Below are 20,942 nucleotides of genomic sequence, written 5' to 3' on the forward strand. Positions count from 1 at the left end.
ACATTTGTGAGCGCTTCCTTTTTATGACGAGATATAGCCTGGAGTCGGGTTACGTGATGCGGCACAATTGGATAAAGAGATAAATCAATGCTTTAAGTAGATTACATGCCAGCGTCTATTTCTTTCAACGTAGTACCTCTTGATATTCTCCGACGAGATCGAGAGAGTGAGCCAGGAGCATCCTGATGACAAACACGCACTCGGATGCGGTCTGCTTATCAAATATTACGACTCTAAACACTCGGCAGACTGTTGGGCCTTGACAAATGGATCGAGAGACCAACGTCAAGGCTCGAACAAACCATTTGGTGTCAAATTAATTTTCAGCCTGGGCCACATCAAAGTCTTGGTTTCACTCTGGTAAATTATCAAAACTCCTTCACCGCCATTGACGGCTATAGACGTCAAAGATGGCGCCTGTTTTTTGTTAAACTGTATAAATACAGATTATAAAGTCCAAAGTCATGAAAAGTAAGTAAATACAGACGCTATTGTTTCATTTGTTTTGCAAAAGGGGTTTGATGAAAAACAATTGCAAAATCAAACCGCAATATGGCGAAGGATGACTTGGCCATTTTTTTCTTTGTTTTGACAATTTCAAACCGCAAGCGGAACGAGAGAAACTTTTAACTGTCTTTGAGTGTAAAGCCCCTCGTTTCCTTTGAACGTGTTTTGCATATTGGCAGACAGTTGATTATTCCTGGCGCTAAGCATTATTTGCACTTTAGCATTCCACCCTTAAAAATATTAACTTCAAAAGTGGGTTCGTGTTGCTTTGGTAACATTGGCAGTGCGGCGGTGCTGCAAACCCACTGACACCGGTGAGGAACTTTTCATTTCCTGGCATTTTGAATCATCATATAAATTAAAAATGGAAAGTCGAGATCAAGCTAGGGCACTTTTTTTATTTTTTTCCTTCCCCTCGCTCCACGCTACGGCCGTCCAACACTTCGCCTTACAGCTATTGCCGGCAATCTCTGGACACAGCGCCTTATTCATTATTCAGGTAACACGGGGGCCGAATCGATTTCCTGCCCCGGAGTCCCCCCTCCTCGACACCCGTGTCCGCTCACCTCACCTCTCACCTGCCTCCGCTCAGATCAACATTCCAAACCGAGTGCGCAACGGCCTGGCTTTCGTTTTCGAGAGGGGGAGGGGTTCAGTTCTGGGTTTTGGATTTCATGTAAACGCACCTTGATCCCTAAATCTCCCCTAAGCCTGTTTCAGTTTCAAACAGCGGGACTGCACAAACACTCAGCGGCTAACTGGCCGGCTGGCCACTTTGTGTACAGTCTAAGTGGAAAAGAATTAGTATGACTTGTGCATGTGTTGGAATATCTGAGCTTGTGCCTTGCCTACAGGGACCTGCTCCTTCAGACACATTTTCACCTCATCTGTGTTTAAGGGCATTAATATTGCACCAGCCTCCGTGGCGGGGTTAAATGGATGACTGGGGGCACGGAGGGGCAAAGGGAGGAGGAGCAGGGGGGGGGGACTGGGGTGGTGGCGGGGTCTGAATGTCAAATTCAATCCCTTCATTCCCTCTCGCTCTGCTTTACTCGCCGTTTTGCGCTGATCGGCTACGACAAGAGAGGTTTTTTTTTTTTGGGTGGGGGGTGAGGAGGCGATGGGAACAAGGGCACCATAGTCCTAGCATGTGTTTTTTGTTTTGGAGGGAATACATATTTGTGAATGGCGGGGAATAGGTTGAGGATTTATTGTGGATGCGGTGAAAAAAAAAAAAAAAGAACTACACAACTTCCAACTAGAGCTTGACCGTGGAGCCGGATAAAAAAAAAAAAAAAAAAAAAAAACTTTCTTGACGGTTACCTCGGACACCAGAATTAGACGAAACATCTTTCTGCCGTTAATCTGCTCTGCTGGAACAGTGCTATTCTCAGACAGCAGCCTCTCGCAATTAATTCTCCATCACTGGCTCACCAATCACCGACGAATTCATCGCCGGGACGTTTTACAGCCGGGGATGAAGGAGACAAAAAAAAAAAAAAGGGAGACGAGGAATAAAAAAGCACGACTCGAGGGCCCGGGGAGACTGACATTGGCGAGGTCACGCTGAGGTTAAGTTAACATGCATACAAGCTCTTGAAAAATTAAAGGCCGCTGCTCACGGAAGCTGCACTCGGAGCACCAAGTGGCAAGACCTCGATGGCTTCTAGGTGGGGGAAGTTCACCGTAAGAAAGAAAAAAAAAGACCTGCTGTTCTTCTACATGGCTAACCCTGCAACACACATTTAGATGCACACAATCTTTCCGCACACACGCGTAAAAAAACAAAACTCAAGTGATTGAGAACTCAGCAAGGTGAACAGCTGCAGCGAGAACGGACAGACGCAACGCCGTCTCATAAGTCTTTGTTTTCTCGCCCTTCTGCACGGATACATGCTCACGGGCGGCGCTTGACTGAGTGCGCCGCTGTCGGCTATGTCCCGGGTGTTGATATTTCCACTCTAAAGGTGTCAGAATGCCAATTACAAATGTGTTGGGATGTCAATTAACGAGGAGCGATCGAGTGCATCGCTGCCAACGTGATGGAAGGCAAACAACAGACTGACGACAAGGAACAGAAATAAAGAAAAAAAGGATATTTTTAACCGAACCACCGCTATGCATATTCACCGAGATATCTCAGCAAACAGGAAGTGACATCACAAACCCGACGAGGAGCTACAGATTAATGAGTCTGTTATTCCGAGAGAACCGCAAACTGCCAAGTCCGTTCCGGCCTATCGACTATTTTGTCCATCTCTATTCAAAGAAGTCTCTAAGAGACAGTGGGCCACATCTCCAAGCATGCGTCGCCGAGCACAATAAAAGACGCGGCCAAGTCTGTGGGCCAGTGTGTGCCCGAGAGTTCCCGCGGGGACCCGTGAACGATATCCCAACGTTGCCATTGTTGTGGCGAACGCAGGTGGATATATTGAGGCATTCATCATTCAAAATTCCATTTCCACTTTTGTTCATTTTTCTTCTCCCCTTCAAAAAAAAAAAATCCAGCTAGCCCATTTACCATCTTCTTAAAAATGAATAGAGTGGCTGACTTTTCCCCCCCATCTCATCGCCCTATTTTTAGCTTTCCTATAAAGACCACGTCGTTCAAGATGACACGAGCGAAAAATGTGAATTCTGGCAAAACATTGCACAGATGACACGCGATGCAAAGAACAGCCTGAATCGTTTGCTTAGTCGTCAGTGCTGAGCCTACGCAGATGTGAAGATAAACAGACATTAGAAAGCCAAAATAATTCAATGATTTGGTACATTTGGTTCTTATAGTCTCACAGAAACCAAAATACGGTGGCTCTCGAAAGAGGAACTCTGCTTTAAAATGATGAGAGTTTGCTAATCCATCAGCGCGGAAATAAAAAGGAAGGCTGTCGGCGTACGCGGAAAGAGCAAACCTAAAATTATCAGCAATTGGGAACCGGTAGGAAATGGTAGAGGGGGTGAAAATGGCGAGTGTGTCATATATCCTTCCACCTCCGGGCTAATTGACGAGATAATTACACGAGCGAGGCGACGGTGGACGAGCGACACTCGGGGCCGCTGGAGTGTCTGCAAATGCTTTTCGGAGGGAGCGACGGCTGAGTTTGTTGTCAAGAGAGAGGCTCATTAAGCCCGCAGCTGTGTTTGCTGATTTTTGTCACGAACAAATTGGGCTGCGAGAGAACGACTTGTATATAGAATCGGCTCTTTAAAACATGTTTTTGCTGTCGTGTCACCACAGTGCAAAAAATAAATAAATAAATATCCAATTTGATTTGTTAAATGCTGTTTACTGAAATTAAATAACCATACGGAACAAATGTAATAAATGGAATTGTTGCTATTTAACGGAACGAACAACCTTCTGCTAAAATGTTCGAACGACTCATGCAAACAGTCCCCTAAATTTTTTTTAAAAAAAGTTAAATAAATACTAAGAATTATATTTATATATTTGTTATATTATACATTTTATAAATACATTTTTAGGGGACCCAAAAGTGATTTTCTTCTATTCACCTCGTCAGAGAATTTCGCACGACTGTCTCAACACAAAGCAGCGGAAGATAAATACGAGCCGTAAAATGTGTCCGGGTGGGTCTCGCCAAGAGGATGTCAGTGAGTCATTTGGCTGCGCCCTCGGGGACTACATTCAACTTCTCTCATCTCTGCATCCCTTTCTCCTTCTTTCTCTCTCTCGCTTACGCTTCGACAGCTGCGGAGCAGGCCGAGGGTCAAGGGAATCTCGCGCCGACGCACACTCGCAAAGACACACAATGGCGGGCTACTGTCGGGCTTGAATGCGGAAGACGCGGGCTGGAATTTTCCCATGCCGGGAGTTTCGCGGTGGCCTTTTTCATGACTGTGGCGAGACCAGAGTGGCCTCTGGACACCTCCCCCTCCGTCCCCTCAGCCCGCGGGCCGTGTCTTCTCCCCCTGCCGGGTGGCTCAATGGCCTCAGTGTGCAGGCGTGATTGTGTGTTTGCGTAAAAGGCCGACCTCGGGAGGGGTTCTGTCACTCAGTCGTCGGCCCTCGCCCGAGGCGAGTCATCTGTCTTCAGTGGACGACAAACTGGGATTTCTGTTTCGACTCAAAATACTGGCATGTTGAAAGCCCTCAATTTGGGCTTTGGAAAGGGCGTTTTGATTCTTCCTCTTTGGTGTTTGCGGCTCTCCAAATGACTACGGTGATTGTTCCCAACTATGAATAGATTCTCAGGTCGGCAATTGTTTTTTTTTTTTTTTTTTGCTATGATAATTGACGATTATACAACAAGCTATTATTCCGAAAATCCCAACCTGCAGACTTGATTACCACAAAATGCACTCTCCTAACTTCCACTTTCAACCCAGGCTAAACTTCACTGGCAACAAAAGAAAATCTATTTTTCTAAGCTTCTAAGTTAACACATTTAAAACTAGTGTGTCTTCTTTCTCCAAGCCGCGCCATTTGTGACCTCGAAATCTCGTAGGCCGAGGCCGCCATAACCCAAGGACGCCCTTTTATTTGTTTGGCTACCACACTCCCGCCTTCCAACATGCACGCTGAGAGGACTTGAAAGAGCTGCTTTGCCTGTCATCATGGCTTATTTAATAACTATCCCAAAGCAGTCAACAACGGCACCCCGCAATGCGACCCCCCTCCTTCCCCCAGTCCATCAAGAAATCCCGGGCCCTCAGGTCTGATGAATGAGGCCATCAGGCACGCCAGCTGCCCTCAGAGGTGAGCAGCCTGCTCCCTCCCGCCATGCGGCCGGGCCACCGAGCAAGGAAGTGGGGGTGGGTTGGTGGGGAGCGCGGGCCGGACCTTCATGCCAGGAACTCATGCCGCGGCAAAGCGAAAATATGGCGAGGCGAGAGGGGGCAGGATGTATATGGAAACAGGATGCCAGCAACACAGTGGGTGCTATGGAAACCCTTTTCTGTTTGCTCACCAGATAACGCTCATGTTTCATATTTGAAAATAAAAAAATGGAATGGTGATATCAATTTTGAACACAAAAACGCCACACCGCAGGTTATAAAGCACTTTTAGATACATCCGACAATCTGGCCTTGATCGACTTTGATCCAGATGAAGGCAAACGTCTCAATGTCGGTCTGATTATCGGTGTGTGTGTTTTTCGACCACATTAAACGATAAAAGTGTGACTAGCGAGGGCTCTTTAAGCGACTTTCAGTGAAGCCTTAATTGGCCAAACACCGCATGCATATGGCCGTGCTCATTAGTTACGGATAGGTCGGATGATTACAGCCGGATGGGCGTACAGTACACACACACACACACATGTACAGTGACAGCAGCTGGCTCTCCGGGAAGGTTCAATAAAAATAATGAGTGTTGATTACTGGCTGGTCAAAGCATTAGCGCGTGTCATCATCCTCGCCTTTGCCCAAAGTTAACAAACGCGCCTCCCTTATCCCCAACGCTGCCAAATAGTGAGGGGCTCTATTCATTACGCGGCGGTCTCCGTTCGCCAATCGACCAACGGCTGCCAGCTCTTGCGAGAAGTTTTGACATCGAGGGTAGCACATCACACAAACGCCGGAAGAGCATCAAGACATATGGAGGGCCAGGAGGGAAAAAGAGGAAAAAAGGCCCATAAATAACATTCACAACTGCATTTTTCTTGATCTGAGCTGCCAGGGAGAAGCAAGGTGGATTTACTCCAAGGATGGTTTGCCCACTGGAGCTTTGATTTATCTGCTACAAGTTATCTCAGCATCTGGGTTAGCTGCGTCGCTACCTGTTTCAAACCAATCTTTTTATCTACGGCCAGCCTTCTTGTCCAGAAGGGGGCTGGCTTACGACTTTATTCCGAGAGCCAAGCAAACATTTTTTATGAATGCTCTCGGAAGGAGAGCGCCATCGCGTCAAGCGTTAGCGCCATTCGTTTCTCGTGTTGGAAATTTCCTCTCACTTGCCTTCGAGCAGCTTCTAAGTGAGGCCGGGGAGTGTCTGCTGAGCACGGCTGAGCCCCGAGGACTCGGAGATGCAAACGGGCCTGGCTATCAAAGGCGAGCAGAGCGGTCAGAGGGACTGCGATATGAGCTTTGGACCGTTGGAGCTAAGGATGCAGTGGGAAGATTCAAAGGATCAGTGATAGCGGCGGACACTCCTTATTTCCACCAACTGCAGTCAGGATAGGAATTAGCTTAAAGATGCTAACTGAAGAGACAATAAGATTTGGTACAACAGCACTTACATTCACCTCTGGGTAGTTCATGGAACACAACTATAGCTACTAGCTACAGAATGTAGGAACAATATATACGTAGTTGCTAATGCTTTTCGATAATGGATTGCGGCAAACCTTCAATTGTGTTCCGTGAATTGTTGCAAGAGTTTTATAACCGTCTTTGAGACCTTGAGAGCACAATGAATTCAAATTTCTGGTCTCTCACTTCTTTCACTGGCAGCCTGACGGTGGGGAGAAGCACCGAGTGTTCATTGTTACAATAAAGATACGAAATTAATTAGCCATGGCTTGACTCCATTTGGTTGTGTAAGTGAAGAACTTTAGTCTACCTTGAGAGTACGACAGAATATGAATTTAGCTGTTTGTCAGCTAGCGTTAGCATTAGCCAATTCAGATGAGCATGAACTTTTACAAGTCTAATTTTTCCGAAAATATTTCTTCCTATTTTTAGTTTACTGTGAGCGACGGTTAGTCCACAACGGAAAGGTTGACAAGTCGCTTCAATTCCTCGTACATATCGTTGACTTCAATAGCCTAAAAAGTTGACTTTTTCGAGGGCAAAGTGACCGCAGAGTCACTGCCGAAGGCCATCGGCAGCCATCTGTTTTCTGCACAAGAACTTGACATTTACCATTCTGGAAATGAACATTTGATGAGCTAGCCTGTCTGCAACATGAGTGTTACACTATATTATCCTTCCGACACACACACACACACACACAAACACGCAAAAAGTCGACTCAGCATTTGACCTCTCTGTGCAATTTCTCGCAATATATCAGAGGCAAAATATAGGTTGTCTCAATCTTTTCCAGCGGTGACCCAAATAAAAGGACTAAAAACAGACACCTGGCAGTCGAAGGTTAGTTTGAACAGGAAGGTAAAGTGGCTACTGAACATCTGGCCGTCTCAGGAGCTAGCTGAGAGGCACCAATTAGACGTCAATGCACCAGGAGAGGTCAGCCTCAGGTTAGTCGCTTTAGCGGCACATGCTCGCGAGGTGAAGAACAACAAACAATGGCGCTTAATAGACTGCCGGCCACGTGGCAGCGAGTCACGGGAAGGCGCCAGGGCGGCTGTTGTGCCCACATCCTCACTCGGATGAGACCCGCTACGTCAACAAACTGCTGCCCCCCCCACACACCCCTCCCCTTCCCCTGGGAGGATATGACAGGGCTGCAGTTAGAGATCTATAAAAATGAATATCAATAATCTCGGGTTACATCCATCAAGGAACGAGGATGTTCGACTGTCTGATGCATTATTTGGATCGGCCGGCTCTGAGGACGCGCTGGATTTTCAACGGTTAACACTTTGGCTCCTTTTAGCTAATAAGATCTACCGCGGCAGCCCCTTCGACTGATTTATCGGCTGCCGTAAATTTCCATGATGCCGAATCAATGCGGTCTTATCTTAATGGTGACAAATGTTCGGAAGGCCGGAAGGAAGCTTGCGCATCTCGACTCTTCTGCCAGATTGTGAGACACAATCGTGTCGGACTGTCGGATTTCCTGCCCGCATCTTTATTTTGATATTGGCGGCGTAGAGGAGAGAAACACGGCGGTCTCGTGTGATCTCATTAGAGGAGGAAGGTCACGGCCCCCGGGGGGGGGGCCAAGTTTCACCTCTGTCGAGCTTCGTCAGTATCAGTAAAATGTCGCGGCCAAAATTACTGCGGGGGCTCGTGCTAATTAAGGCTAGCGGATTCATCGCGGGCCGGCCAGAGTAAATAAAGATTCAACTGGTGGATATTCCAAACACATCTGGAGCTAGCTTCACACGATGGAAGCGTCATTTGTAAACACGACAAGACAGCTGAGAAATTTCTGACAAAAGCACTTTTGGGGGAAAAATGAGCCCTTAAACAGCAACTTTTGTTTTTAATCACAACTTGACTGATGGAGATTTCCCCCAAATGAAGCATTGCACATGCACTGATTACCTGTCAAACGCTTTGACAAATAACGGCCGCCGGGCGTACATACATTTTACGAGCCGCTTTTCTGATCCACTTTGGCTTTTTTTTTTTTCCTTTAAGTACAAACTGCAGCCGGGAAGGTGACGGATCACCAGAACCACAACGATGCTTCCCAACAGCCTGACTGCAATCTGCCGTTTGAATCAGGCCGCCACATTTCAACACAGAATGACACGGTGGTGACGTTCCATGAACACAGAAGGCAAATTAATGATATTCATTGATGGATGTGTTTATTCTGCTGCTCCGTCGTACACTACGCCACCAGATGGCCCGCGGTGGAAAAAGTCTGTTTCGACTAGGAATGGCCCTTTGACTCAATGTCCTTGCTCTCGATTCATTATTTATTATTTTTTCACATTAGTGGGATAGCGTAGAGTTTCTCACGCTGAATGGAGATTAATTAACCTCGCCCTGTCGGTAAACTGCAGTAACATTAGTCGTTATTCGTCAAGGATAAAGAAGATGTACTGATGCATAGTTTTATCGTATAAATATATAATCGAGATGACAGGCATATCACAAAGATAAATATTTTTTAGACGGAATTAAATCCTTTTTCGTATCTGACTTCCGAAGACCTCCACCAAGGCCAAACTTTGACTTTCTCGGTGAAAGTCACGAAAGTGGAAGTGAAAGCCGAAAAGGAAAACAGCATGCGTGCGTTCTGAAAGGCGACATTGTCGAGCGTCTAGGCCGCTCGGCGTCAAAAGACCGATTCAGGTCGGCCCCCCCGAAGACCGCCGAGTCACGGCGGGATACTGTTCCCGTTTGCAGCCAAAGAACAATATTTGGAATTGATGTGTCCTCTGGGAACAGGGTCAGGGAGGTACAAGGTTAGTCTGAGAATCACAGTAGGAAGAAATATTCTATTTTCTTAACCACCCAACAACTCTGAACAAATGCTTACTGCTCGCTCACCCCTTTTTTTTTTTTTTCCCCATCGCAGGTTTTATCGCGGGCTTTAATTACACCCACGGAAGCACTTAATGCGGGTGACTTGTGCATGTTTGTAAATGCGTGTGTGTATGAATTAGTAAAGTTAGACACTTAAAGGCGTGCCAAGTGCCAGAGAGAGATTTAACAAGCTCCAATAACAATATTTAATGAGCTTAATTAGGAATCCTGTTGATCCCGATGGAGGTGGCGGCAGAAGCCCGATGCGGGCGGGAAATTGTTGGAATGGGCAAAAAGTGCGATAGATGCCAGAGAAGGACCTTTACCGATCCGAATATTCTCTTTATTAGTGATGTGAAACTGAACAGAGAGGGGGGGAAGAAAAAAAAATAGTGTCTGAGTGAGTTGAACTTGAGCTCGTTGTTTTGACTGAGTCCAATCAGAACGGAACATGTCACATCATCAAATAAAATGAATATGTTATTGGAACGCCTCGCTACACAAACCATCTGCGTCTCTCTCCGCAGCTAAAGTGAATCAAACCGCAAAAAGTCCCGTTTGCTTTGGCTCATCCCCGGCAACTCCCTTTTCCGTTTCTAAATGAACTCGCTCGACATTTAATCATGTCGCCGTCCGACTCGAGGGGTCATGTAAACACGTTAGTTGGCAAACGTGGGACCAAATGAATGAGCTCAATGATGTAAAGAGAACTGTCAACGTGATATTTTTAAAAATGGGACGTGAGGTTGTTTGCAGGACTGATTTTGCTTGTTGAATCAAAACTTCCAACTACAAAATAGCTGTACAATTGGATAACTCCAAATCGAAACAGATTCTGGCATGTTTGGGAGGTCCCCTCAAAGTGCCGAGCCTCCCCAGAAGACCATGCGGAGGGGTCTGACAATGATAAAGTGACCTTTCAGATCATCGTGATAAATCCCATCACAATCTCACACACACCAATGTGCCGAGGCGCATATGATGACCGACTGCATGACAAGTTCACCCTTGAGGGATTTAATACATGCGCACAAACCTCTCAGGTATCGGAGGATCATCTGGCAGGTAGTGCTCAGAATGGGAGGGGCGAAGGCGGAAGAGGCGCCGAGGTCAGAGGGGGCGGGGCTCGGACATCACAGTGCATCTATACATCGGCAGCCTTGAGCGAGGCTAAACGCAGAGGTCATCTTTCAGAGTCCATCTCCTGGTTTCTCCCATGCCTGCGGCCACTTCCCCTTGCGGTCTTTGCTATATTTAGCGCCCCTTCCCCTTTCCCCCCCCCTCCCAGGACTCTTTGTCCCCATCCCGTTCTCGGGCCGCAAGGAGTGGGCGACTCATCATTATAAATCAGCCTGTTAGGAGGGAATAAAATTTTAAACAGCTTCGCCCTGGTTTTCCCCTAGTCCAAGTCTCCATTAGAGAGACGGCGGCGCCAAATGGTTGCTCGCATGGCAACACACAGCAAATCAACACAACAACGCTTTTAATCACCCGCTCGCTCCTTTTGTTGGTCCGAGCCCTTCCGAGCGCAGCTCTTGGCAATAAAGAGCGCGCACGTTGCTCCAGTAAAGTCTTTACGCAGGCCGAGGTGCAGTAATGTCCGTGCAACCAAAAGTATTGCTTCATTACATCTACATCTCCCAGGTCCGTCGCTCTCGTCTGCTTGTGGTAAAAATGTCAATGAAGTGGTCGTATAAAGGCTTCTGGGAAAAGCAAGATTTTGTGGGGTGACTTTGAAGGGAATATTTGTGAGGATCAAACATCTTATTTAAGGACACTTTCCACTCATCCTCAAGGTTCTTCACAAGTGACTCAGTAAGCTCTTGAGTAATAGTCATTCTTCGCGGAGGATAAAGAATAGAGATGAAAAATGCAAAAAGCCGGAAGCTAAAAAAAAAAATGAAATCTTTCTACTGTACAGTGTGTTCGAAACAGAACTGTTGGGTTTCGAGCCTCACATATGGCTGCACGGGTCAATGGAGATTAGCTGGAGTGAGAAGAGGAGCATGAGCTCATCTTATCATGTTGCCTCCATCCGGAAGAGAGCCAGGCCCGTTGACAGCGCACATAAAACAGCCAGCGGGGAGATATGGAAGCAGAAATCCAGATACCCGGCCACACAGCGGGAGAGCACGAGAGGCCAAGGAGGCGCTGATACGACAGCAACGCGGCAGATGGAAAGACAATGAGAGAAAAAAAAAAATTCACATCGGCATCAAAGGGGCGGGCCGAGCTTCTCGCTTCGTCGTCCCCGCTCTCGGCCTCCGGAGAAGGCGATTAACGACGACGGCGAAGAGTGTGTATAAGTGTGTGTAAGGCCTGATCGTTAGAGCGGCCAACTTGTGTAATACAATTACGGAGGCTGCAGAGAAACTGCTAATGTGCACGCGGCCAGCTCCGTCAGATGGATCAGGTATTGAGTTTTCGATGCTTAATTCACTTTCCAGTACACACGCGGGTGCATTAGTTAGATTAGAGGAGGGGAGGGGGCGGGGCGGGGCGAATGCCCCGTCGGGACGGACAGATTTGTTTAGTGGTGGCTGTCAATTATAACCCTGACCCTGGCACTAAATGGCTTCTCCTCAAAAGGAAGGCGGGGGAGGGAAGGGAAAGGAGACAAAAGCAGGACAAGATTGGGAAAGACACGACCATTTGTTGCCTGAGATAACAAGTAACGTGGCGGCGAGTGAACAATGGTCCCGAACATACGCCGCGGCAATAAAGCAAAGTGCTGCGGTCGGAGAAGGCAACGAGATAAGCGGTCGCTCGGACCAGGCCAGGCCAGGCCAGACCAGGACCGCGGTGGGCGGCTCCTCACGAATATGAAATGGCAAAAGAGTGATTTGATTTGCTGTGTGCAGCAGTCACATGCAATTGGAGAGACTGATTGCGGGCGCAATTACTGAAAACCGCCATTGTGTAACACACAAAAGGATTGGACTCTTTTTACAAATACGAGTTTTATTTGAACTTTAGCAATCCAATAATCCTAAAAGGACTCACTTTACTTTAGTTATTGCAGTAGAATTTAATTTGAGGACAAAACTTTACGGAGGGCCAATAAGTCCGCGGAGACCGAGCGAGGCGGCTGAACCCGAATGAACTGTCGCGCGGAGCAACGAGTTTTGCATTAACTTACATTTTTTTAAATCACAGATTTGCCCAGGTGACATTTTTGGAAAATTGGAATATTGTGGAATTATGGGAAGCAGTCCGGCCGCCTGTAGGTGTAACGTGATTCTTTTCAGACAATAAATCAAATGCGTCTTATTTAGAGTCTTTCGCCGAGCGCCGTTTACACGGAATATGAAGTCGGCACACATTTAGGTCGATGCCTTTGATCCCGCCTCCCTTCCTGCACAAACGTGTCTTTGTGTCAGCGCCGAGATGTTATTACCGTTTTCCGCTCAAAGCTTGAGCTCCTCATCTCCGGAGGGGGGGGGACGGTGCCTCTCGCAAGTAGCATTAGCTGGAGAACCCTCATCATCATGACCATCATTTTTTTTTCCAGAAATAAATAAATCTGACAGCTTTTTCCTTTCCTTCCTAAATGAATGGCAGGAAAAAAAAAAAAAAAAAAGATGGTGGGTGGTTAGCGAGGGACACGCTTTCCACAGTAAACACGTCCCTTCTCCCGTGTAAACACATGTAATCACGAAAAGATGGCCGCGGCTCGGCTCGTAATTATATTAAGCCCAGCTCTGAAATGAGATGAGTGACTCTTAGCGGAAACTGCGAGCGTTGTCGCCGATTTCACCCGACAGACTCCCAAGAGAGCCGCGGTAGTGACAAGCGGGTTGGCAAATAATCTTGTAAGGATTCATTTGTCTTTGTCAAGTGATCTAGGGACTGACACCTGCCGCCGGAATGAAGAGCGACGTGAGGAGAAAACGCGGAAACGTTGATGGATGTTGGACGGCGACGTCCTCGCAAGGCGACACATCCATCAAGGTGTGATGGCCAGATGCCGACAAATTGGAGCATTTTTCCTCACCTTGTGATGATTGTTTTGAAAGGTGCCGTTATCGCACGTGTCAACAACATATTTATTTGCTCTGATTTTGATGTGCCGAATACAAAACGGTCAAGTTGACTTTTTGGAATGATGGCCACCTTTTGGGATATTTTTGTTTTTAGTACTTTTTTACTTCATTAGCGATATATGTATTATTTCGTGATCGGTAAGCAAAGTTGATAACATTAGTAAAGTGAGTTAGAAAATATTTGTTTTCTTAAATCTTGGATGAGAAACATTAATAAAAAAAAAATCTCAACTGATGTCACAAAAACGTAATTGATTTTGGCATAAAAACCTGATTGAGCCATGCAAAATTGTTCAAAATTTGTTGAAAAAAATTGACAAAAATTGTAACTTCTGCATTATCCAACTCTAAAACTCATAAAAGTAAAGTGCCTGAGCGACCCGCCCGCCCTTTGCTTTCAAAGAGGCCTCGTCTTACCAAAACCAAGTCGGCGAAAGGAAAGAAAACGGAGACTACCAACCCGAATCGTCCGTCTCGGGTTTCCTGTGGCGTTCAAATAAAGTCACGACTGCAACAACTGCCAAGGAGAAGAAATGGCAGCCAAAACCAAAACCAGGTTGCGCACATATCTGGTGTTGCGCAGCCAGACAAGGCACAATAGGACTCAGATTACCGCGCCACATTTCCAGGAATTACAGGAGTATATAAATATGCAACGTTTCCTTTTCTATCGATATGCCGTTTGTGTTTGTTTACCGATTTTTTTTGCCCGTCTTTTCCATGAACAAAAAGCCACACAAAGAATAGCATTGGAGTTAATATGCCATAATCCCACATTCTCGCAGACTGCTCATCCTGTGGGTGAAAGCCGCACGCTTTAAGAGTCCCTTCCCAATTCTCATCTCTTTTCATTCCCGGGCCTCAACCTCCTATTTTTTTTTCCCCCCTCGATTTTTCGCTATCCCACTGGACAACATTGTTGCTTTTGTTGGCGGGTCTCATCGCGCCCGCTAAATAAAACATTTGCCGTTGGAAAAAGCCGGCGATAGCGCGAGCGAGTGCGGCTACGGCAGGAAGCCGGCGCGCCATTTTAGCCGTGTTGTAAAAACAAACGTGCGGTGTAAACGTGACGGCTCGGGAGGGACGTGTGCGATAATAAGCGGGCAGTGAAAGACGGCCATCGAGAGGTATGGTTTACCCCCGCACGGCTTCTTCCTTTGCACAGCAGACGTCGCCATTTTACCTGACAGATCGCCTTACCTCATACCCCCCCCCACCCCACCCCCTAAAAAAAATCAACACAGAACTCCCTATGCATAGTATGTCACTACTGAATTATCGTTTTCCGTTGTACATGCTTGAATATATCTGCTGCAAACCATTACGGTGTATCACTTTACAAAAGTGCAGCTGCTGGACCCTCTGCGGGGTTACAGTATACACACGCCCAGAATGAGGGAAAAGATGCCATTTTAAGAAGTTTTTCCTCAAAGCAGTTCTCAACAGTGGGGGAAAAATATTGCAACAACTTTGGCAAAAAGTACCAAAGTGAGACATTGCCATGCGGTACAGTGAGATCAACATATACGTCAACGTAGCAAGCTAGGCTATAGCTATGTTCATTCCAGTTACTTACAGATCATTTAGTTTACACAGAGTTCCCAGGTTTGTTTACAAAAGGTTTACCACAATCTTTAGTTAAAATAAACAAAGGATAAAGAATTACAGATTGTCTTTTATTCTACTCAGCGCTGCCAATTTAGCGACCATTGCTACATTTAGCGACTTTTCCGACTTGCAGTACAACCCTGGACCTTCGATATATATATATATATTTGATGTCTAGACAGGCACTCCGGAGACCCTACTAGCAAGAAAGTGGATTTTCATTCAGATTATTCAACCTCTCTCGAAAGCATTCGATGGTACGACAAACAGTCCAAGAAGCCTGCGTCACTTTTTTTTTGGTTTAACATCCTCGGAGTCTTTACAGCTCCTCTACATCAAAAGTTTCTCTTCGGGATTTATAGTGCAATAACATCATGCCATTCCAGCTTCATCCATATTTAATTGGCCAGATAATTTGCATCTTTATCTTCATTTCATACAGAATTGAATCCATACAATTTAGTTTTAAAAGTAAAATTGCAACCACTGTGAGGCTGGAGGACTCGGAGAAGGGTAAACAGTATGCTTCATCATCACGACCTCCATTACCATCATGCTTTGGTTTCCATCACGCGCATTCTCATTTCCAGAGCAGATATTGGAAAATGGCTAGACATGTTGTTATCTTGCGTATCTCTTTAAGTGGCAGAAATGGATGCAGAGTTTAAGAGTCCATTTCTGTCTGTAATGGTACAATCAATATTAATGGACCCCGTGGGGTTAATTATCGGACTCCAAGGTTACTGCTTGTACCTGTTCCCCGAGCAGCAATAATCAAAGGAGGATAACAAAAGAACAGTCAGACCAGTCATAGCAACTTTTAATGTAGCTTTTTTAAAAATAGTTTAGAAGGCTGATTGGAAGAAAACATTACGGAAAATTGACTTTTTAAGCGGGTCTCTCGAGTGCCTGTCCACCCATCTAGTGTGAAATTAATTAATTAATTAATTGAGGCAATCTGACTATCAGAAAATGTGTCGTTGCGATGTATAATATAAAAGTATTGGGTGTCAGTCAAGGTCATTATTGTCAACAGAAAAACTAACAAAGTTTTTAAATATTGCCACTTAACTCCAACTAGATTTTATTGTTATAAAAGTCTTTGGTTAAAATGTCCTTCGTTTTTATCTTTGGCCATTCTGATTTATTTCGACATGAGTTTTCAGGGTTTATTTTAAATGTATTACTAAGGTTGCTTATTTTATTGGACAATTTTGAGCGATTTTTTTTTCTTTTATCTCGCGCTCTACAAAAATTAATTAAACTATTGAACAAAAACAAACTAACAAAACAAACTACAATGAAAAATCTAATTGTCATCGTCTTTCCAGATCAAACGCACATAGCAAAACAGTTTTTTTATTTTTCCCCTCAAACTGGTGGGTCCACACACACGCACATACCAATATTTTGGGCCGCACACTTGAGCGGATTGGGAGCCCGTGGAGGTTAAATAGCAAACATGAAATGTGTTTACTGTGGAAATTCCGAGTAAGATTGCTAATCTGTGTACAAAATAGCCGCCCATCCCCTCGATTTCAAATGTGTGACCTGGTTTACCGAGTGTGTGTGTGTGTGTGTGGGGGGGGGGGGTCTAGATTGTACTTGTATTCTCATTGTATTCTAGAGCAACATCTATTATTCACCCGCTACCAACTGTTTGCTTTTCTCCTTGAAAACAGAACAAATGGAAGTCATCCTGTTAGCTTCTTTCCGAGACAAATTTGGATTGATCAACCCTAATTTATTGAAAGAATCAGCATTTCCTCTCACGGAGACGCCGGGTCGGTTTGGCTTCAGGTGTCGCACTGTCATGTCGGACAAGTGGGGAGTGACGATGGCGGCTCATTAATCGCACTGACATTTAGCGGGGTGAACTTTCCGAGGCACGCCGGAGCCTTCCCGTCATTAACAACTTCATTGGAATAGCATTCATTATTGCAACAATACAGACAAATCACTGTTGCCATTTAGTCACCACATGGAAGCCTTTAGACAGACATATTTTGAAAACAATCTTGTTTTATTGGGGTGGGGTTTTTTTTTTTGGTTTATAAAAATTAGCAAACCACATTTCATCTGTATCCCTCTTGGAATCTTTCATTATTTAATAATTGTACTAAAGTAGGGTTCTAATGTAGCGTAAGGTATTGATGTTTGCTAATATAATGTAGCCTGCTAGGTAACAAGAACATATTGGCCAAGGCTAGACAAAGCCGCCAGTGCATTTTCATGCAGACTAGCTAATGGTTAGCTAGCCGCTAAGCTGACAACAGCCAACTGTTTGCTCTCATTCGGCGCCACCCGCGTCACTCACCAGGTGCCGGGCAGCGAGTTAAGGGGGCTTTTAGTTTTAGTTAAACGTGACGGGGAAAACCGGCAATACTAGTGACGCAATGTGAACTTTAGAAGAGAAGAGAAGCACAACTCCCTCCAGGCAATTGGACTTTTTTGCTGGGCCGGCAAACCCACGCCGTTCTCCCAGATTGGGCTGTGCAGCCATACAGTGTAGTTGATGTCCTTTCTACGTGGAAGGAGTCATAAAACAACCCCCCCCCCTCACCACGGGGCTTCTGTCTGGGCCCCCATTTAAATGAGAACCACTGAGCTTGGCCCAGTTAAACAGTGTCTGCCAGTATTTGACCCGCCAGGGACTGATCTTGGAGATACGGCACACACACACACTCGCAAACACGATGTACAAACACGAGAAAAAGCGCTGACGCTCAACTGCGATCTCAAGTTGCGAGCAGTTACCGGAACCACAGAAACAAAAGCTGGAACTAAAAGGGGAAAAAGGTCAGGAAGTGAAGAGCGAGGTTGGGAAGGGGGGGGGGCTCGGTCATTCGTTGAGAAAGTCGCTCTCCTGTTACGTTCCGTTCTCAGCAATAAAAGTTCATGGGTCAGTTTGACCCAGACATGTTATTTATACGTTCTAAAAGTGCCATAAAAAAAAAGACATAACTCCATTACTAACCATTCCCATTAATAGTTTATCACTTTGGGACATTCTTTACTGAAGTAAACCGTCCTCTTTTTTTTTTTTAAGTAAAGTTGGATTATACGTGAACTTTTTATTTATTTATTTATTTTTTTACACATAGCAAGTTCAAACTGAATTTCTCCTCCTCCTCCTGTTTACTTTAAAGTGGGTCAATTTGAATGGTAACAAACCTGCCGGGTTAACCTTTTAGGAGCCGCCGATATATTCCGCCGCGATTGCCGAGACTCGTGCATGCAAATCGAGCAGACTGTCAATTTGTCACATTCATGACGTGCCCTGCCTGACTCTTAACACACATGAGTGCAAAGTGAAGGTCTATGGGGGCAGATTAATTACATATAAAATGCTGAAACTTTTAATTTAGCACCTCATTTCACTCTGTAAAAAAAAAAAAAAAAAAAAAGTTTACAGGCTGGCATTCTGACACAAATTTAATTCTACCCTCCTTTCCTCCACCACCGCAAGCACCCCCCTGTTAATGGTCTGCTCTATTTAAAAAAGTCTGTTTGGCAGCTATGTAGATAACAGATGGAAGAAAAATGAGGGGAATTATGAGAAAGATTGATTTCCTGAGGATGAATGGTCTGGTATTCGCAGATTTATCTGAAACAGACTTTCTCAGACTCTGTTATTATTGAATAAACACACAAAGCCCCCCCCCCCCCCCCCCCCAAAAAAAAAACTTACACACACACACACATGCGCGCACACTGCCGCCATATGCAGACAAACAAGACTCGTAGAAGAAAGCTAAGAAAAACAGGAGCACCCTGGATTTGGAAATGCAAATATTGGATGTGGTGAAGAAAGAGTAAATGAAGGAGACTGTTGAAACTCAAATGGCTCTTAGAAACCAGTCCCACCCTTAAAATGAGAGAGAGAGAAAAAGGTTGGTGTTGTTTTTAAGTTATTTTACAAGCTTGCTCTTTTAACGGCGAGAAACCGTTGGGATTTTACGAGGAAGATTGTTCAAAAAACTGTAGAAGCTTGAATGGCTCTCGCGAGAAACGTGGACCGCCTTGCTAAATCAAAGTTTGTGCTTTTAAGGAGAGTGAAACAGTACAGAGCGTTCAGGAAATGGTTGGAAGTCAAATGAAAAATGAACAATTTAAATTTGGATCAGCACTCAGTAAATCACGAGTGCCATTTTAAATGGACTTAGCTGGAACCACAAAAAAAAAAGGGTTCTTCTAATTTGATTATGATTTGGTAGTAGCCAATTCCAACTATAAAAATAAAAATTTTGCCTGCCAAATATTGAAAAATTTGAAGGCTGACCAACATTTGTTTTAGGGAAAAAAAAATTATTTGGCTATTCCATTCCTATTGCAAGTCATTAACACTTATACAAATTGGGCATTGCCAAAACCATTAAAACCCAATACAAGGAAACTCTCATATTATAAATCTGTCTAGTTTTGTTCCTCTATTTTTTTGCGCATGCCTCCCCTTCTTGAAAATGAAAACTTGCGATTCCCCACCTCACGTCTCCTACAAGTTTATAGCAAAAACAGCAAACACTGCCCATCTTGCAGGAGCCGTAATGCAAACCAGAGGCTCTCCGCCCCTCCCTCCCTCTTTCTTTCTTTGCACTCATCTCAAATTCGACTTAAGGACCGGCGAGGACGGCTCCAGTTCCTCATGCGAGTCTTGTTAAAAGGCCCCAAAAACAAACACAGAGTAACAAACATTTATCAGCGGCAGGCCGCTTTAAGAGCGCTGAAATAACAGACGAGGATGCTGATAAAGAGGAGACAGGAAACCAGGGGGGGCCGACGGGGTGGGGGTCTCCTGCTCTCGTCTTTCAGTTGGGACCGGTGGCCTCGCCACTCCCCCCTCGCCTGCCTGTCTGTCTGTTCTACCGACATACATTGACCACAAGCCAGCCCGAGCCGATATCAAGGCGGGGTCTGGTAACCAGCAAGCTCCATCACGCCACGGACATGTGACAGGAGGGGAAACGGCGCTCAGCTCCATTACACGTGTGGTGTTTCCACACCAAATAACTCATTACACACCAATGGCGCTCTAATTCTTCAGGGATTCTATATATATTTGCTTTTTGGCCCGTACGCATCCGACTCGGCACAAGAGCGGGATTAAAGGTTTAGCTTTGTCAATCAGAGCGAGAACCCGGCGAGATTGAGAGAGAGAGAGAGATAGAACGAGAGAGAACGAGAAAGAGCGAGGAGGCTGATTATTTGGTCGGCGCCTCCACGTGGGCGCCGTGTGACTCAGGTGTTGGCGTCACCCCTATTCACTTCTCAATTATTTTTTCCACCCGGGGAGAGAAGATAGACCGACTCATCAGAGCGCAAGATACAGTATGGAGGCTGCCTTGAATAACAAAAGAGAATCAGGGATGAGTGGAGATGTGCTTGGGGCTGTTTTTCAAAACTGAAGGTCCATAATAATAAAAAAAAAAAATCATTGGATACTGGAAAAGTGCTTAACTCATTCCGATTGTTCACACAATTGCATACAGGGTAAAGGAGGACGTGTCTATTTTTTGTTGTCAGAGTTTCTGTAAAGTTGACAATTAAACACTGGTAATGGCTAAAAACGTGACATAAATGGTACAATAATGTGCCCTATGCGGCTCTACTAGTCTAAAGCCATTATTCTGTTGAATATTAGGTTTGTGGGCTATGAAATAAAGCAGCAAAATCTACCTGGTTTTAACTATCTCAGGAGGTCGCCGTTTTGAT

General features: G+C 45.3%; 1 protein-coding gene across 9 annotated transcripts in view; it reads right to left on the reverse strand.

Annotated features, from left to right (window-relative positions):
- unc5cb (unc-5 netrin receptor Cb) overlaps positions 1 to 20,942 on the reverse strand; it is a 124,979-nt gene that overhangs the window by 50,717 nt on the left and 53,320 nt on the right. The window contains exon 1 of one of the 9 annotated variants that reach the window (XM_085926483.1): positions 12,977 to 13,064. The exons of the other annotated variants lie outside the window; for them this stretch is intronic. The gene's annotated coding sequence lies outside the window, so the exon portion shown is untranslated. Of the gene's footprint in view, positions 1 to 12,976; positions 13,065 to 20,942 lie in introns of those variants that run through there. 9 annotated transcript variants of the gene reach the window in all.

The sequence above is a fragment of the Syngnathus leptorhynchus genome, chromosome 12 (assembly GCF_054491065.1).
Source record: "Syngnathus leptorhynchus isolate UIUO chromosome 12, UIUO_Slep, whole genome shotgun sequence".
Classification (NCBI taxonomy): Eukaryota; Metazoa; Chordata; class Actinopteri; order Syngnathiformes; family Syngnathidae; genus Syngnathus; species Syngnathus leptorhynchus.